This window comes from Phasianus colchicus, chromosome 6, assembly GCF_987193195.1.
Source record: "Phasianus colchicus chromosome 6, bPhaCol1.hap1.1, whole genome shotgun sequence".
In the NCBI taxonomy this organism is placed as follows: domain Eukaryota; kingdom Metazoa; phylum Chordata; class Aves; order Galliformes; family Phasianidae; genus Phasianus; species Phasianus colchicus.
The window spans coordinates 26,733,872-26,751,055 of NC_143441.1; the positions used below are offsets into that span (position 1 = coordinate 26,733,872).

Here is a 17,184-nt window from a genome sequence, read left to right on the forward strand (position 1 = left end):
AGCATAAATTACCCCCAAAATAATTTCTGCTGCTGATAATTTTACTAATTATGACCAATTACTTATCCTGATTCCACTACATGCAAAATATATATATATATTCCAGCTTTGTATAATCTTTAAAAAATTACCTTACATATGCTATTACTTTCCCAGCACAACTAATACACATTCAGTGTGAGAGAGAGATCAGCTCAGGTATATCCATTTATTTCTCCTTTGGAATGTGCCAAGAGGTCGGGAAGTGCACAAAGGAAAGTAGTTTGTGGGTGTGATTTAACATTTGCAAACCAGACTCACTCATCTGTCTGCATTGCTCTCGTGTTCTGGATGTTCGACATCCATATTTCAGCAACACCCAACAGCCTCACACACACACCAGGACTAAGCGCTGTACAAAACAAAAAAGGAGCCATTGTTTCAAAGGCTAAGTCAAGCCTCATATACTAGGTTAATTTTGCCTTTTTTGGGTGGCTGGTTTCTGTTTCTACATTAAGGCACAGTTAAGGTAATAGTTCCAGGGAGGTCTATTTTTGAGATATTTCAGCAGCTTGGAAATAGGACTTCCAAGTTATTTTAGACCCATCTACTATTGGATCAAATCAACACACTTGTTACAATTGATCTAGTTTCACAAAACTAGGCAGTACTGCACAAAGCAGTTTGTTATTTCTAGCAGTAGTACCACACACTCATTGTATAACCATGAATACAGACTTTTTCAGCACAAAATACCCCCAAAATTCTAGGAGTTAATTACCATGATTGCAAAGAAAGTGAGTTAGCCAACATGTTCTCCAAGGAACAGTCTTTACAAAGCAGAGCAAAAAAAAAGACTAGCTTATTGGTGACAGGTTGCCTTCAAGTGCTTGAGAAAATCATAAGAACATAACCAGCACAAAGATAAAGCATGAGCATTTTTCCACACCTTACGCTGGCACCTCAGCCTGTTTTCCAAGTATGACATTTCTACAGGAATTATTATAATCGCCCTGCCATCCAAAATCCATCACACAAACAGACTGAGAATGATACTCTGTTGGATTTTTCATGAATAAAACAAAGCCTAGACACAATAAAGTAACTTTCCTTCCATGTCTATAAATTATTGCTAACCATGCCCTAGGCTGGATGGCATCATGCATTGCAAATGTCAAGGGTCACACAGACAATTACTTTCTAACATTAGAATTTACTTTTCTAGCCTTTCATATTTGTATTTTCTCCTGGATCTGTGTCTCTTTAGATGTTACGTAAGATTAGTTCATATAGTCGTAACAAACAAGGTACTTCAGCCCAATGCATTAAATGAATCTTTGACACTCCTGAACACATAATACAGAAAAAAAAGGACAGTGAATAAAACAAAGGCAAAGCTGGAACTCACTGGATATTGTTTGAGATAAAGGGTCAGTGAAAAGACTTGTCAGTGTTTAAACTCATGTGCAGAAATATCTTGGTCATCTTATCCAAAATTTATTGAACTTGTTTTCAAAGTAAAAGCTACTTGACAGGTACAAAATCTCCATTGTTTTCAGAAGTCAACCTCATCTGCTGCTTATGATTCCAAGACTGACTTCAAACTGTCCAGTTACCTGACACTATAGGTCTTCCATCCTTCCACATCCTACAAAACAGGACTTCTCATCCCTCGTTAAAAAAAAGGACTATAGATCCAGAAATTTTGCTTCAGCAAACTTGTTCATGGCACTTCCATTAAAAATACCTATTTTATAAATATGACCCTGGCTCTCCACTAACCACATTAAATAACTTTAAACTTTAGAAGGACAAAATACATTTTAATTGAAACATATATGTATGAACTTCATCATTTAAAAAGTAGAAACAAATAATGAGAAATAATGCACTAATATTGTGCAACTACTAAGAACATCATTAAGATGTTGACTTCCAGTATGGGCTCCCATTCCACAAAATATCCACTCTGCATACATCATCTGCATTAGAGAAATACATGAACTCTGTCACAAAAGCATGTGGGTGAAATAATAGTGAAACACTTTGATATAGCTCATCTCTTTCTATCTGTGATTTAGAATGAAAAGCAGATTGCATTTTCCATGTCATTGAAGAATTGGTTAGGATCTTCCTTGGATATGTGGCTTTCTAATATCTCTTCTAAACATTTCTGTCATTCTTCACTCATTCTTCACAGTGAATGTTATGTACATTCCTATACTATATATAAACCACAAAACTCATGCCTGGAACATATATTTATAGCTATTTCAAAAGATGGCATATTTTCCACTAAAGTTACAGAACATCTTCTAAGCACTTTCTGCAAAATGAAAAAGTTGACCAGCTTAATAGAGTGCCATTGTACTGTGAAATGGCAAGTATTTCTAATATGGCCCAGCAGAATACTCAGAAAATTATCTTTATAATCTGGTCTTTCTTCATTTTAAAAGAACAGGGGAATAAAATCATATACAGAACAGGAGATTCAGAAGTCTCTTGTGACTGTACAAACTTATATATAACTCCCTTATTAATAAATATATGGTTGCCAAAGCTCTACACAGCCTTATAATCAACTGCAGTCAAGAAATATTTCAAATTAATAGACAACAGAATATTTTTTGTTCACTAGCATTTAATTAAAACCTGTATTATTGTTGCAATGATACTTTCACACAAAACTGCTTAGAGCATGTGGTATAGATATGTGGCAACAGCCTGTAGTAACTGTTTTCTTAGTTCTCTTCAGGTCTCACTGTTTTAACCTCGATGCCAAAATAAAGGCTACTTTGAAAAAAAGATTGTGTACCAGCACAAGTATTATTTAATACAATAGATTCAGGTGAAGGAAAACTATAAAGAACTTGTGAGTCTAAGAATATTTTTTTTTCAGAAAACAGAATACAACTGTCAAGTGAGATGATAGCTATTAAATATAACGGAATTCATACAGTAATTTTAACATACGTAGGTCACTGCAAGTAATGTCTCCTAAGTATTTCCATGGAAACTACAACAGATACAAAAAGCATAATAAACTATTTGATAGAGCATATTTTCAGCTACAAAATGCTATTTTTCAACATTCACCACTGTTAGCTGATTTGCATGGATATGCTTTTTGTCAGACTTCTCCTCTGCTGCCATCTGTCACAAAACAACAAAATATAACGGAATATTAGTGGGAAAGTTCAACCTCTAGTACCATACCACCAATATTTGTTTCTGATGTTGCAGATCAACATAATAAAATAGAAGGCATTAATTTCTAAGCAGCCTTCATACGCTCTGTATTAATAAGGTCTAAGTACTTCTAAAGCAATCTGGAAAAAAATATATAATTTTCTGCTATTACTGAACTAGTTCAATGAATGTAAAAGTCAATAAGCCTAGAACTTGTTTTATGAGACAAGATTGCTGACAAACAAGAAAAAATAAAGGGTCCTAAACACAAGACAGACAGAGCAGGTGCATAAACCTTGTCCACAGAATGCTGGGTAATGGGACTGAAAGTCCCTGAGGAAAAATATGGAATCACAATGACAGCAGCAGTAACACTCATGGAACTGGATGGTTTAATAAGCAGTGCAGAAAGTTGTGTTGAAATGGGTGACAACTGTGAGAAAAAACAGCCTTTACCTTTTCATTCCTGATGTGTTCAATCAAATATGAGATTGAGCATCTTTTTCAAGCTAAGACTGCAAGAAAGAAATGTTGTCCACTCATAACCTAGTCGGAAGCCATGAATAAGGTCATGTGGTTAAACGAGAAGTTCTGGGAGCATCAGTCTGAAGTCTAGTTACAAGCATGACTAATTCCATGTGGATTTGCAGCTCATAGATGACTGATCTAGCTACTGAAGAAAGAAGCAAGACTCAATGAAGATTGTTTTGTGGTTCCATTATAGGGTTTATCTACTCTTTCCAGGAACATGCTTTTCCAAAATTTTGAAGGACCCAAACTATAGCAGAGAACTTGACAGTCCCTTTGCAGTCAGATGAAAATCAACAGGTTCAAAACCGACATGAGTGCACCCACACACACCATGAATTTTCAACACATCCTTTCCTGACCTTATAAACTTGTTAAGGTTTAAGATTTTAGTTGCAGAAAAGCACTCAGAAATATGTTAGATAAGGTAAATACCTACAAGAATCTTTGTTCTCATGATTTATCACAATTAATGAAGTCCAATTTTTGTACATTAGCAATGAATAGCATTGCAATCATATCACTTACTTCCATATGTCCTTCCTTTTCTACTCCACCCTACCCTCACCCCACAGTATATCTACTTTATCCAAGATATCCTTGTGAAGGATATTCATGTTTGCTAACGCAGCTTTATAAGTATTAACTACTTATATTTCTGATTGCTGAAAGCTGGCAAAAATTACACAGGGACATATCCGTATGGCAGATCTAAGGTACTTTCACACAACAGAAAAACATTTCTTCAAGCAGTTATGCTTCTCCTTCTGTTCATCTCCCTTCTCTACTGGACACACACCCTTGCACTGTCTTTGTTTTTCTGTCTCCCAAAATATCAATTTATAGAGTCTCTAAGCCTGCATCTGCCACTTGAGAAAATTTAAACAACAGGCAAATGTGACTATTGCCTACTACATCAAGCACAACTATGGCACTGCTACCTTGAGCTCTCTGCCTGCTTCCTTATGTTTGCTGTATACAGCTTTTCTCTCTTTAGATTTGAAAACATTTCAGACGGGCACTTTCTTTTCTTCTTTTTGCCTGAACAGTGTTTAGCTCAGTAGGAAAAAGTACATTTAATGAGTTTTCCAGTGCTACCACAATATAAAATTATAATAATTTTTCCATGCATTTGCAGATCTTGCCCACTGTGAACATAAGCAAGTATTAATCAGCCCTAAATATATTGACCAGCAGTAGTCCATTCCTTCTTGGATTGTATGTAATAATCCTTGGCTGTAAAAGTGTAATATCTAACCATTCACGTCTCTAATTTCTTACTTCTTAGCTCATGCCATAACAGTAAGTTGCTTTGGTACAGATATTAAATAGAAAGTAACATTTAACATTTAAGACTTGTGTCATCTTCATCATCTGAACTATTCTGTAGGCATGAAATCCAAAACACAAACAAACTTGCAGGCATTTTCAAGCTAGTTTAGGAAGCATTCAGGCTTTCTTAAAATGCAAGAACTAGAGTAACCTCTACTTTTCACACCAGGAGGAATGCTGCCCAGGCAGAAAGACTCCAACCATAACACATAGTTCAGCAGCAGCTGTTGTTGTGAGACTGTCACAGACAAAATCTCCCAAATATGTTCCGATTAGTTCACTTATACTCTTGCATATTTCTGCATCTGACAGAATTCACTGCTGCAGTCACATTCACTTAAATATTTCTGTCTCTCTTTACGTACATTTTTTTCAGTGACTAATAGATTTTTTTAAAAAAATCCACTTTTATTTTTCGCCCCCAAAAGATAAATCTTAGAAAACAGTCAAATAAATTAGTCTCAAGGTTCTGTGATGTGTACAGATCAGAAATTATCTAGACAAGGTAATTCAATAGCCAATACTGAACATGACGTTTGAGAGAGGAAAAGGTTATCATGTGTATGAAGCACCATAGAAAGAAAATGCTTATAGTTTTGTTGACTACATAAGGAGAATATGAACTTGTATGAAACCAGGCAGAGAGCATACTGCCACTGAAGTTGCCCTTCCCTTATTTGCACTGTCACATCTATATACTTTGGGACTAGTGGACAGTTTGAGATCCTTCACAGAATAAAAATAATCTGTTGTCAAATCTAAAAAAAAGCTGAGACAGATGTCCTCTTACAGAATCCATAGGAAAAATAGGAAGTAAGACCTAGAGACTGATCTATCTGGAAGGCAATTAGAAATCTGGATTTGTAAGTAGCCTTCTCTATTTTGAGATTTGTATTTTCACAAACTACTTTAATTCATATGAAAATAACTCACTCTACATGTTCTACTCAGTCATGAAGTGGCAGCTGCTTCACCTCTAGAGCAATTGTTGTGGGAGTTATTTTCTTTAGCATGATATCAATGGCTGGTGCACAGGCTCTGGTATAAGACTGATCTCAGGAGTTTTCATGTCAAGAAAAAGGTGGTGATTTTAGGCTTCAAAGACAAAGCACTAAAGACACATTGTTAAAATGGTATGTCAGACAATGATACATAGTTCCTGAGAAAAACCTAATGAAATAGGTACTTGCCAAAATCCATGTGCATTGTCTCTTTGCTCTTCTGGTGATGGCTAGGAAAAATCGCAGTCCTAACAAAGAAAAATACAGAATTTGCTCAAGAATGCAGTAATTACTGGTCTGTCTGGCAGTAGCAGTACAGCAAGACCAAACTAAACATTTCCCCCTGCACTAGCCAAAGGGAAAGAACATTTCTACTCTTGGCATTTCACCTATTACATGATGTTGCTTGTTCCTGCTGTGTCCTGGACACAGGCATTGAGCTTTCTGAGTCATTCTTGCTTCTCTATTATTTAGAAGGAAAAAAAAAAAAAAAAAAAAAAGTACAGCTGTTCTAATCAAGCAAGACCTGGTTAGCACTTCTACTTTACTCATGCTGCTATATAAAACACAGAACTGCTTGGCATATAAGCAAGTTAAGAGCACACCTGATAGTTGTTATGTAAGCAAAGCAGAGGGAAACAAGCATCTATTTTTTTTTATTAAAAAAGCCTCCAAACTCCCTTAATTCTTTTATACTACAGTTAACAGTATCCATTAACCATACTTCAAAACACATTTTCCAAAGAAATCTCTAATTCTTAATTAATTTGCATCTAAATTCATGGTTTTCAACATACAGGACATACGTCTTGGAGATGTGTAAGCACACTGACAAAAAACTGAGTTACCAAAAGTCAGCAGAAAGGCATCTGAGGACAGAAGCTATTATTCACAAAAACAGCCTGGAAATGGGACATCAAGTATATGGTCCCTGTCCTTTCTATTCTGCAGCATCAGTCTTATATGATCAGTTAACTTGCATGAAGCATAAGGAGTACTCTTAATCTGCTATGAACTAGTGGGTTCATTTGCTAGGATGAGCTCATATTAAGAGCCCTACCCCACAGAAGGCAGTGATTGACTTCAGTTAGAAGTGGCACATACATAGGATTAGAATTTAAATACCAACTTTTACAATGCCAAACCAAGATATAAGTTTATATTGGAATTAAATAGCAGATTTTGGTTGAAGTGGGTGACAACCTAAATCCATTCATTCCTAACAGATTCCTTGAATGACAAAAACAGGCTACATCACAAATATACAGATTTTTTCCTCCTCCCTTTAAACACATACAAGGTTAGGTACTTATGTATACACACATATGTGTGCTGTGACAAAAGACTATGTTTTTCAGGCCTCATACAAAGAGATGTTAAGAACAGTATAGCAGAGTGTCCTTCGGGACAAGAATACTTGGAGCAGCAAGTACTTTTGATCAGCACAAAGAACTACATTCTATGTTTTGTCATCTGTACTACTGTTTTCAATAGTAGAAGATCAATCCAGTTAAAAAATAAAAATGAGCAAAGAAATTACTTCAAGTATGAGAGGAAACACCAATAGATAGAAATTGTTTCTGAGCATTTCTACACTTTGTGATGGTATAAAGCAAGACTCACAAGCCTGATTTATATGTTGAGGATTGAAACCTAATCTACAGACCATCCTTCCTTGAAACATTTCTATACAGGGTTCTTGGTTTCCTTGGTTTTCTGCAGTATCAAACAGCAGGATTTTCCTAAGCTGTTCTCTTAATAAATTTGATTAATAAATCATGCAGAGCAAATGCAACATATGAAGTTCACTGCTCCTCAATTTCAAAGAAGGTATGGTTGTCTAAAAAAAAATAATAAACAGTTCTGGGACTGTTATTGTATTAACAAGAACATGAAAAGCTGAATGAAAGTTAATGTTCTGTAAGTACTGCACATTTTTAAAAATTGGCTTTGGCTAACAAAGATAGGCATGTCTGCAGTTTCTTCAAATACACGTGTCCTCAAAGCTTTCAACATGCAAGGAGGATTCAGCTCTACATAGACTCAATGGCTTCCCATGTATTCTTTCAAATACCATGTAAGACTGCAAAGAGCTGAGCCCACTGCAGAACCTACCCTGCATGAACAGTTCATTACTGGCATTATACTGTCCTGTGTTTAAACAAACCATCAAAACAAGAAAATAATTTACATGGGAAATCAGACTACCCAGCACTCAGAATCTACTACCTTGAATAAAGTCTAGAGTACTGCTGTAACATTAACATTGCCACCACTGCACCCTGCACAGCGGAAGGTAAGATGTTTATAGACACTCTGCTTTTTCCAGGATGAAGATACCAAAACAAGCATTGCTGTTTCTATATTTAGATCCTAGGTATATTTTTCTTTTGTATTTTAGCTCTAGGAACCAACTAGCAGCCTTTAATAAGAAGTCTGTTGAACAGCACACAAGCTTATTTCATAGCTGTGCTTCTGCATCACTTGTTCCCTTGATAGGCTTTATTCCGCAGCCGTGGATATCATCCTTCACACAGTACAGCTTGCTACTGAAGCACAGTTTGCTCTTTTGTGTTTGTAAGGCCGCATGACAGGCTAAGAGCAAGCCAGCAAAACAATACAGACTTTATTTCACTTCACTTCATTTGGGGTCATTATTAAATAGTGTAATTTTCTCAACAGGAGTGCAGTTGAAACCATAATAAAACAATGGATTTATTACATTTCACATACCAATCTCCTCATTGAACAGATAGCTCAGGGATAGATATTTATGCTGTTTATAAGAGGACATGGAATTAATGAGAAACGGTAATCCTAATGATATGCATACTGTTTAAATTGCTGAAACTCTATGCACATTGCATACCCAGCATCCTATAACCTGTAACATACTGGAAACTGTGTATAGAGATTTAAAAGGAGTGTTGAGTTTCCATTTCCCCTTTCCCCTACACCAGTGAAATTAATTGCATTGGAAGTTGAATAAATTGTTCTGTGTCCATAATTAAACTCTTTCATTAAAGGCTTGTTGTAGTTAAATCAGCCCATTAAACAATGTATACGAAGTAGTGTATATGGAGTTTCTTTGACATTATTTCTGACCATGATTACAACTATTTTACTGAAATTAAATAACAACAGCTACATGACTACACTTCCTTAAGTGTAAAAAAAAAAAAAAGCAAGATGCACTGTATAACCCTGGGGAACCCCCAGGGAGACACTGCTGCCATCACCTACCAAAAGAAAAACAGTAGCAGAAAAAAAATCACACATTCACTCCTTTGATAGGAAGAAATGATTATTTGACTTTTCAGAAACCAGTAAAAGTTCTGAAATTACTAATATTCATAAACAGGAAAAAAAAAGGGAATTAAAAAAAAAAAAAAGCTTAATTAGGACCAATGTCTAGCATTCAGTATGTTTATAAAATACTGGTGAAAAGAATCCTGATGAAGGTACCCAGCGATGCTGAAAGTGCTTAAGAATAGTTCATTTCTTTTTGTTGTTTGTTTCAGCTTTATATACTGGTCCTCAGGTATAGATGTGTCTTTTAAGAATGTATATTTGGCTTTATTTGCGAATAGTCATTGCCCTGTAGTGATCATAAACCAGAGTCCCAAGTATGCAAGCAGTGTGAATAATGAGGGGCTGATGGCTGTAGAGCCTTTATTTCTCTAGCAGAGCACACTCCTCTTCCACGGCAAGACTGCCCGAAATTTTCTGTGAAAAGAGGTGAGAGTAGGATTTTAGACTAAGACTTTGAACACCAGAGAACATGCTTTGTTTATGGGTAGGTCTTGGATTTGTTGTTTCAATCTTTTTTCTTTATTTTAATGATTTTATTTGGACAGACAATGTAACTATCAATGACAGTCACACATCTAAAAGAACTATAGGATTGCTATCCTCAAAAAACCTTCTTTCCAAAATACTATAGTAAGGATAATAATAATTTCCTAGAAAATCTTGAAATCAGAGTCACCGTGAAAGAGATTTTTGCAACAGTGTACTGCCTTTGCACACACTCTGACAGGCAGCTCTTCAGCTTGGGTGTGGTGATAGATCTGCTGAGCCCATGGAATAGCAGCTGGGCATCTGGCAAACACTCATCAGAGCTTTGAAAAATGGGTGTTAAGGATGTCAGCCTAGTGCTGGGCTGAACTCCAGCTAGACACTCAACATCCAGTCAACATTTTTCAGAGCTTGTAGGGAGGGGAGAGGGGTCCAGTAGTGGGAAAGTCCAAGCAGAAACACAATGTTTCACTGCCTGGAATGGAATGGTTTTAACATAAAGACAGAGTATGAAAAAAGTAAACACACTAAGATACTCTTTTTACATGTGGTAAAATCCTGCTAGCACATTATATACTTGTTTACTTTACTTGCACTGCTTCCTTGTGACTAAGTCTAAAGCAGCAAGCTAAGCTCTTCAAGAACTTCCCTGGTATAGGAGGGTTTGGCTGAACACTACAGCTTTTCATGCAGTCTCCAGCACCCCAATTTAATCTCTTAGAGAACAGAACCAAGCGACTTTCTGGAAGGGTGCGTATTACAGAAGTTGTCCTCACTGCCTGCCCTGGGCCCACACTGCCCAGAATACCCTCAGCTCTGCTAGGAGCTCAACCAACTCTTCCAGAGATATCTGGTGTCTGAGCAGTAACCACTGCAAGAGAGCTCACCAATCTGACTCACTGCTAAGCCTCAGAAATTACTGTATTGGCATAAAGAAGGAAAAAGAAATAAGCAAGAAGGAAGGGAAAAGAGTAGAATATTCCCCTTTCTGAAAATAATAATGTAAATCCTCAGGTATTCTTTCAAAGGTATGAACAAAAGTTGAGAAATAATTAGGTATGACGTGCCTCTAATGGAGTTTGTCAGTCAAAAAGTTGGCTGCTGCTGCCAACACTGGCCCTAGCACTGTCCAGGCTCCAGGAAGATTCACTTGTTCTTTAAGCCCATGGCTGTTCACAGATCATATACAAAGTCACTCAACAAGCAAAAGTCACTGCCCTTACTGCAATAGTTCTAGACTCTATTCTAACTGGAAACCAGCCTTATTCATATGACTATCTTGTTTAAATTGTTGCATGATTTGGCAGAACCCTCCCAACCAAAACAGTCACTATTGAATTAAATTCCACATCAGTCATTGTCCCCAAGCCCTTTCTTACTTTGCCCAAACATGTAAGGGGTAAAGTTATTTCTCAGGAAAATTTGAAATAAATAAATAAATAAAGAACCCCAAACCTACAGAAAAGAATCCACTGAGAGATCTGAAACAAAATGTAATAGATTCTAGTCTACCTGGGACTAATTTATCCTTTAGGTTCAAAAATATATTTAATAAAATTCTCCTAAGTAGTTGGATTCTTGTGAAATAGGCTACAAAATGAAGAAACAAGCTAAAGTGAATAACACTAGAATAACAACCCTTTCCTTTACAGATTTGGATAACCTAAAGTAATTTCTTTTAATATGTCTCTACTTGTATATTATATATATAGTTACAAACATTGAAGTTCAGCTGAACTTTACCTTGAATGTATATCAGAATTATAATTTTTAATTATCTTGTTTGTCCCCACAGGTTTAGTAGAAAAAAAGAAAGGGCAATATAACAGCATGATATTATATCTTCATATACCTTATCTGAAACATGTTTACACCTTAATATTAACAATGGTTAATATTTTAATATTAATTAATATTTGCAAGAGGCTATCAAATCCATGTCTAAATACAAAAAAGAAATTAATTGATTAGTCTGTGGTGATACACAGAAAGTACAACACCAACATTTGAGAGCTTCATAAAAAGATCATACTAATGTAATTCAGTTCCAAAAAAAGACAAAACAACACAGAAGAAACTGTGTAATCACAATAATTTTTTCTAAATTTTCACATAATTATAATAAGATTTTCACAAGAGTTGAGATTTGATCAGAGATATTTAAACAGTGTTTCTCTTTACTTGTACTCTGATCAGATGGATAAAATAGAGACACTTGTATGATTTGCAAACACCTACAACATTACTCATTGACAGCAGCAAACTTATTTGGTTGCCTAGGGAACGTTGATGAGTTGCCAAGATTTTGAGGGATTTTGGTTCTTTGCATTATATTTATTTGATGTCTAACCACCTTCTTGAAAGTTGTATGCAATTCAGGGATAACCAGGCGGCATTCTTTCAAAAGATGTTCTTGAGGTAGTCATGTATGTGAGCAAGAAAGGCAAAGAGAAAGCAGACCTTATGTAGTTACACAGTACTGAGCCTGTTTCCCTATGAACTTTACATTTCAAACAGCATGATGCATTCATTCACTGGAGAAATTGCCTTGAAATAACATCTTTTCAACTGTGAACTGTACATTGTGTAAACATCAGCACTACAACTCATGATGATTCTTACAGAAGTAAATGTTATTATGTGTTTTCTCAAATACTGCTTTTTGTTAATCATTCTTGGGAGAAATCACAATAGATTTTACTTTTTTGAAATGCCAAGGAAAAAAAAATTCTGCCCATAGTTTTCTTAGTGGTCCAAAACTGTAGGAAGCAATGATCACATTAAACTATTGCAATCTTTCTTTTTGTACCACCAGTGAAGGCCTAGTTTCATTCAACAAAAGCAAATGTTATTGTCAAGGTTTATGCTAGCATAGCAGAAAAACATAATTCATTCCTTCTTGTTCCTATGCTAATATTTTTTCTTTAGTAATGGCTGAGTGACAATTTCTTTTTTAATAGATACTTAAGCATCAGTGGTGAAATGTATTTCTAAAGTAAGTAGCAGCACAAGCTAGGTCTGGGGACTGACCACCAATGTGACAGACTTAATTACTTCTACTGAATCAAAAGGAAATGAGATTATGTAATTGAAATTTAAGAACAAAGGATACTAATGCTCCAATTCTCTATTATGTGTGTGCCTTTACAAATCTAGATTTCACAATGTGATTAAAGACAGCCTAAAATATGAGCATGTATAGCTTATTATACAAGTACATTTCGTCTGTACTTGAACTAAATGGCAGCCTTTGATTCTGTTTAATGACAAATCACTTTTAACTGAGAACAAAGAAGTCTAAATGTAATTACCACTTGGACACTGGTGATTTGCTTTAGGAGCTCCTGTCAAGTAATAAGAAAATAAATAAATGGCATAGCTACAGATTCTTTCAAGGTGTTTTTTTGTGTGCTAATTTACTGCTGCGTTTATAAGTCACCTCAGGTATGACAGAGAAGTTGTTTCTCTTCAGGCCCCCAAAAAATATCAAGGAAGTTTTAACAAAATCTATCTGCAAACCAGAAAATGTAATCAATGTCTTCACAAGCCAGTGAAGCCTGGCAAATCAAGATCCCTATTGGCATGAAAAATGTATTTTTCCAGGATTTTTTCCACTTGCAATTCATGCTTGGGGATATTTGATCCAAAATCAAATAATTCAGACATGGAAGTTTAGGGAGAATTGGACATTCTAGAATACTTTTGGATATTTGAACAGTGGCAAAGACTGATGTCAAGGTGACTCTAAACTTCCCCAGCTTTGTTGATAAGTTAGGTAGCAATTTCCGACTGCTAAAAATGATGGCTGATAACTGCCAAAAAAAATAAATTAAATTAAAAAAATAAACCCACCCTGCTGCTAAAAAGATTGCAGCATTAGCTCAGATGGTATACTGTACTGGAAAAGGGACATGAGGAGTTTTTCCAAAGTAACCATTGCTTGAGGACTGGCTGAGCATCAGTCTGCTAGTGGGATATGATAGGTTATTGCCCTTGCATCACTTGTATTTATTATTATTGTTTCCCATTCCCACTTTATCCTAACCTACAAATTTTTTGTATCTTTGCTCTTTCTGATTCAATCTCACATCCCATGGTGGAATGGGAGGAAAATGAAAACAATTGACTGGGCACTAAGCTGCCAGCCTACATCTACATACCACATCTGCTTACTTCAGCTCACTGTACAAGGATAAAATATTAAATGTAACCAAAGATGGGGTACATGATTTTTGGATGCTGGACAGTGGAGGGGCCAATGTTAAACATTAGGAAGGTGGCTGGAGAGTCATCTTTTTTTAAAAATTTTCTTCTCCAGTAGGACCATTAATCTTTTATGAAACTAGCCTCATTGTTTCGAAGAATTATAATTGGGTGTACTTTAAATTCTTTCCAAATGCGTACACTGAATTGTGAGAGGGAAAAATTTATACCTTGTGCCTGTTACAATAAATACTGCATAATATATGAAGACAACTACAGAAGTCTAGAAACATTTCTCAAAGATTTATAATCTTTATGTTGCGCAGCCTTCCTAAGATGTTATACAAAACACACTTATTATATCAACCTTTAATATCTTCCCTTTATGCCAGACTGCCAGTCAAGTGGATTTTTCCCTGCCTTGTGAGTCTTTGAAGCTGGACTGCTGAGTGAAGTAAATCCAAGCTCCTTTTTTCTTCCCCCTATTTTCCAATAACAACAAAAAAAAAATTGTCAGAAAACTACAAAAAGCTTTCTGATTTTATTCTGCTCAAGTCTCCTGCTTTCATTCTGGTCTTTCCCATGACTGATACATGGCAGAAAACCAGAGACAGTTCTAACAGAGTCTATTAAAACAAACAAACAAAAAAACCCAAAACAGAGAATACTTTCTGTGGGATACTTCAAAAAACCACTGCTATCTTGTGGAGAACACAAAGTTTATAGAATATCAAGATGACAACTTCCCTGAATACATTTGAGTAAATTCTTTAAAGCACGTTACTTCTGGTCAGCATTATGAGGAGCATCATTGAAGAAATGGAAAAGGGAACTACTGAGTAAGAAAGGCTGTGTACCTCTCATCTAAATTTTCTTGTGTAAAAGCTCAGCAGCTCAGCATCTAAAATAAGCTGGTCACATCATCTCCTTTTATTATCAGCAGAAAACAATATAGTTTTCTGCATACTATTTAAATACATTTATTTTAAACCACTGTAGAATGGAGTCTAGTACTATCTTTCTAATTGTGGAGAAAAATGCCACTTTATACTGACTAGGGAAGAAATTACAAAAAAAAAAAAAAAAAAGAAGAAGAAGAAGAAGAAGGAATGAGTTGTACTGAAAATTCCCACAGCTGAAGGTCCATATATGTCCCTGCATTGGCAGAGTTGGTATCACATTATAATCTGCCAGTCATTAAACATGACATTGCCAATTTGCTAAAGAAAACAAATCTATTGTAGTTTTACAAGCAGACCGTTTCAAAGTTTATACAATGTAAACTAGGTTGCTTTAATTTGCTTTGATTTATACATCAGTGCTTTGTTCTGTTTACAAATTGGCAAAGTCCATGCATGTTTAGTTAAAATGCTGTAGAAGACAGCAACATTTTTTAAGTTTGCAACAAATAGTAGCGTATGTCAACATACATATGTCATCATGGATATTAATCCATAGAGATTGGATTGGATGGGAAAATAAAACAGAAAAATATCAAGCAATGTCAAAGAAACAAACAAAAACAACCACAACCTTGAAATTCAGCAAAACTCAGGCTGTTAACTCGCATTTAAAATCACGTTTTTAAAGGGCCTCTGGGACCATATATTTCCTTTTTCTCAGTTTCCATTTCCCAGGCTTGTTCCCAGGCACAGAAACTTCCCTGGATAGTACTGCAGGTCTCCAGTTTTGTTTCCAAAAGAGGAACTCTGACTACTATCACTGCTTGTCCTCTGATTCCATGCAGAAGATCCATCAGTTTGAGAGCATTATGAGCTGCATGTTACAGAAAAGTAGGGCAATGTTTCCTAATGAGATAGCAGAATTAGCAGAAGGCTCTTCTGTATGCAAAAGACACAGTGTGAGCTGAGCTACTTTCAGCAGGCTGCCCCTCTTTCAGCTTAGCAGTTAAGTGTAGTGTCTGTTCCAGTCTGGGAAGCCTCTGTGCTGCCATGTGGAAGTTGACATTTAAGCAGAGGTTTCATTCAGACTACAGGTAATCATTTGTGTGCATTTTCTTTCACTCTCCCGCTGAACACCCATCACTCATTTTGTAATTAAATGACCATAATCTGTGTTCATATTTTACCTGTATTTCATGTACACTTAATCAAGCTAGTCATCACTTCACGCAGTCTGCTTCTGCTCCACCAGAAAAGAGTAAATCTCAAGGCCTGATCCTCACACCAGCCCTGCTTATTAGCAGGTGTCACCAGAGTGAAAGAGGCAGGGAATGGAGGTATCTGGTGTAGCACCTTGAACACCACCCTCTGAGGCTTAATGGATAATTCCAAGGCAGACACTCAGAAGCATAAAGGTACTATCACACAAGATCACAGCCCAAACCTTCCTGCCTCATGGAAATGTAAAGCAAAAATGCCACTCCCTAACCTTGCCCATCCATTGCAACAGCTCATTCTATGGAACTGAAACCAGAAAACTTGTCCTCAGAACAGTACAGATTACATGTTTCAAAGAGAGAGACAGTGTGCTCAAAATGTTAGCTTGGTTCTGGGACATGGACTGCTTCTGAAACTCTCAAACCACTGTCTAAAGTACAATTAACTTTTAAGTAGGTGGTAAACAAATATTCTGTTGGTTTCTTTTTCCTTTTTCTTTTTTTCCAATAACAATGTCTCCATTCAACTAATTGAGATTGCAAAAATTCTTATTCCCCTAATCTGACTGGGCTTTTAAGAACATGTGAGTTGATCCAAGAACAACCCTTCAAGAGTAAGAAGAGATGAAGTTGACAGCTATAGATTCATCGAAGTCAACATGTATTTGAAATGTTTATCACATCATTAATTTTGGAGGTGCTGATTGGAGGTGTTTTACCTATCCACAACTTTCTACAATGAACATATTTCTTAACAGCTTTGATTTTGCATTCAGACATTCTAATCCATGAGGAGAATCTGTGTGCCTGAAGGTATGAGACAAAGTAGGTAAGGGAGAGGCAATACTGTTGAAAACTTGCATAGTGCTGCTAATACACAGGGCAAATCCAACTCTCCTTTTACAATTGGCAGTGCTGTAGCTAGTCTAAAACTGCCACAGGCAATAAATTTGCTGCACACTGTGCCATTCACTACATGCTAGAAAACTCAGTTTGAGCTAAAATGAAAATAAATCAGTTTTATAAGCTTAGTAT

General features: G+C 36.1%; 1 long non-coding RNA gene across 1 annotated transcript in view; it reads right to left on the reverse strand.

The window, feature by feature from the left end:
- Positions 1-2,698: 2,698 nt before the first annotated feature.
- Positions 2,699-17,184, reverse strand: part of LOC149917506 (uncharacterized) — a 113,701-nt gene continuing 99,215 nt past the window's right edge. Inside the window, exons 2-3 of the long non-coding RNA XR_016467503.1 lie at positions 6,219-6,277; positions 2,699-3,132 (exon numbers count right to left, since the gene is read on the reverse strand). This is a non-coding gene — a long non-coding RNA (uncharacterized LOC149917506). The remainder of the gene's footprint in view (positions 3,133-6,218; positions 6,278-17,184) is intronic.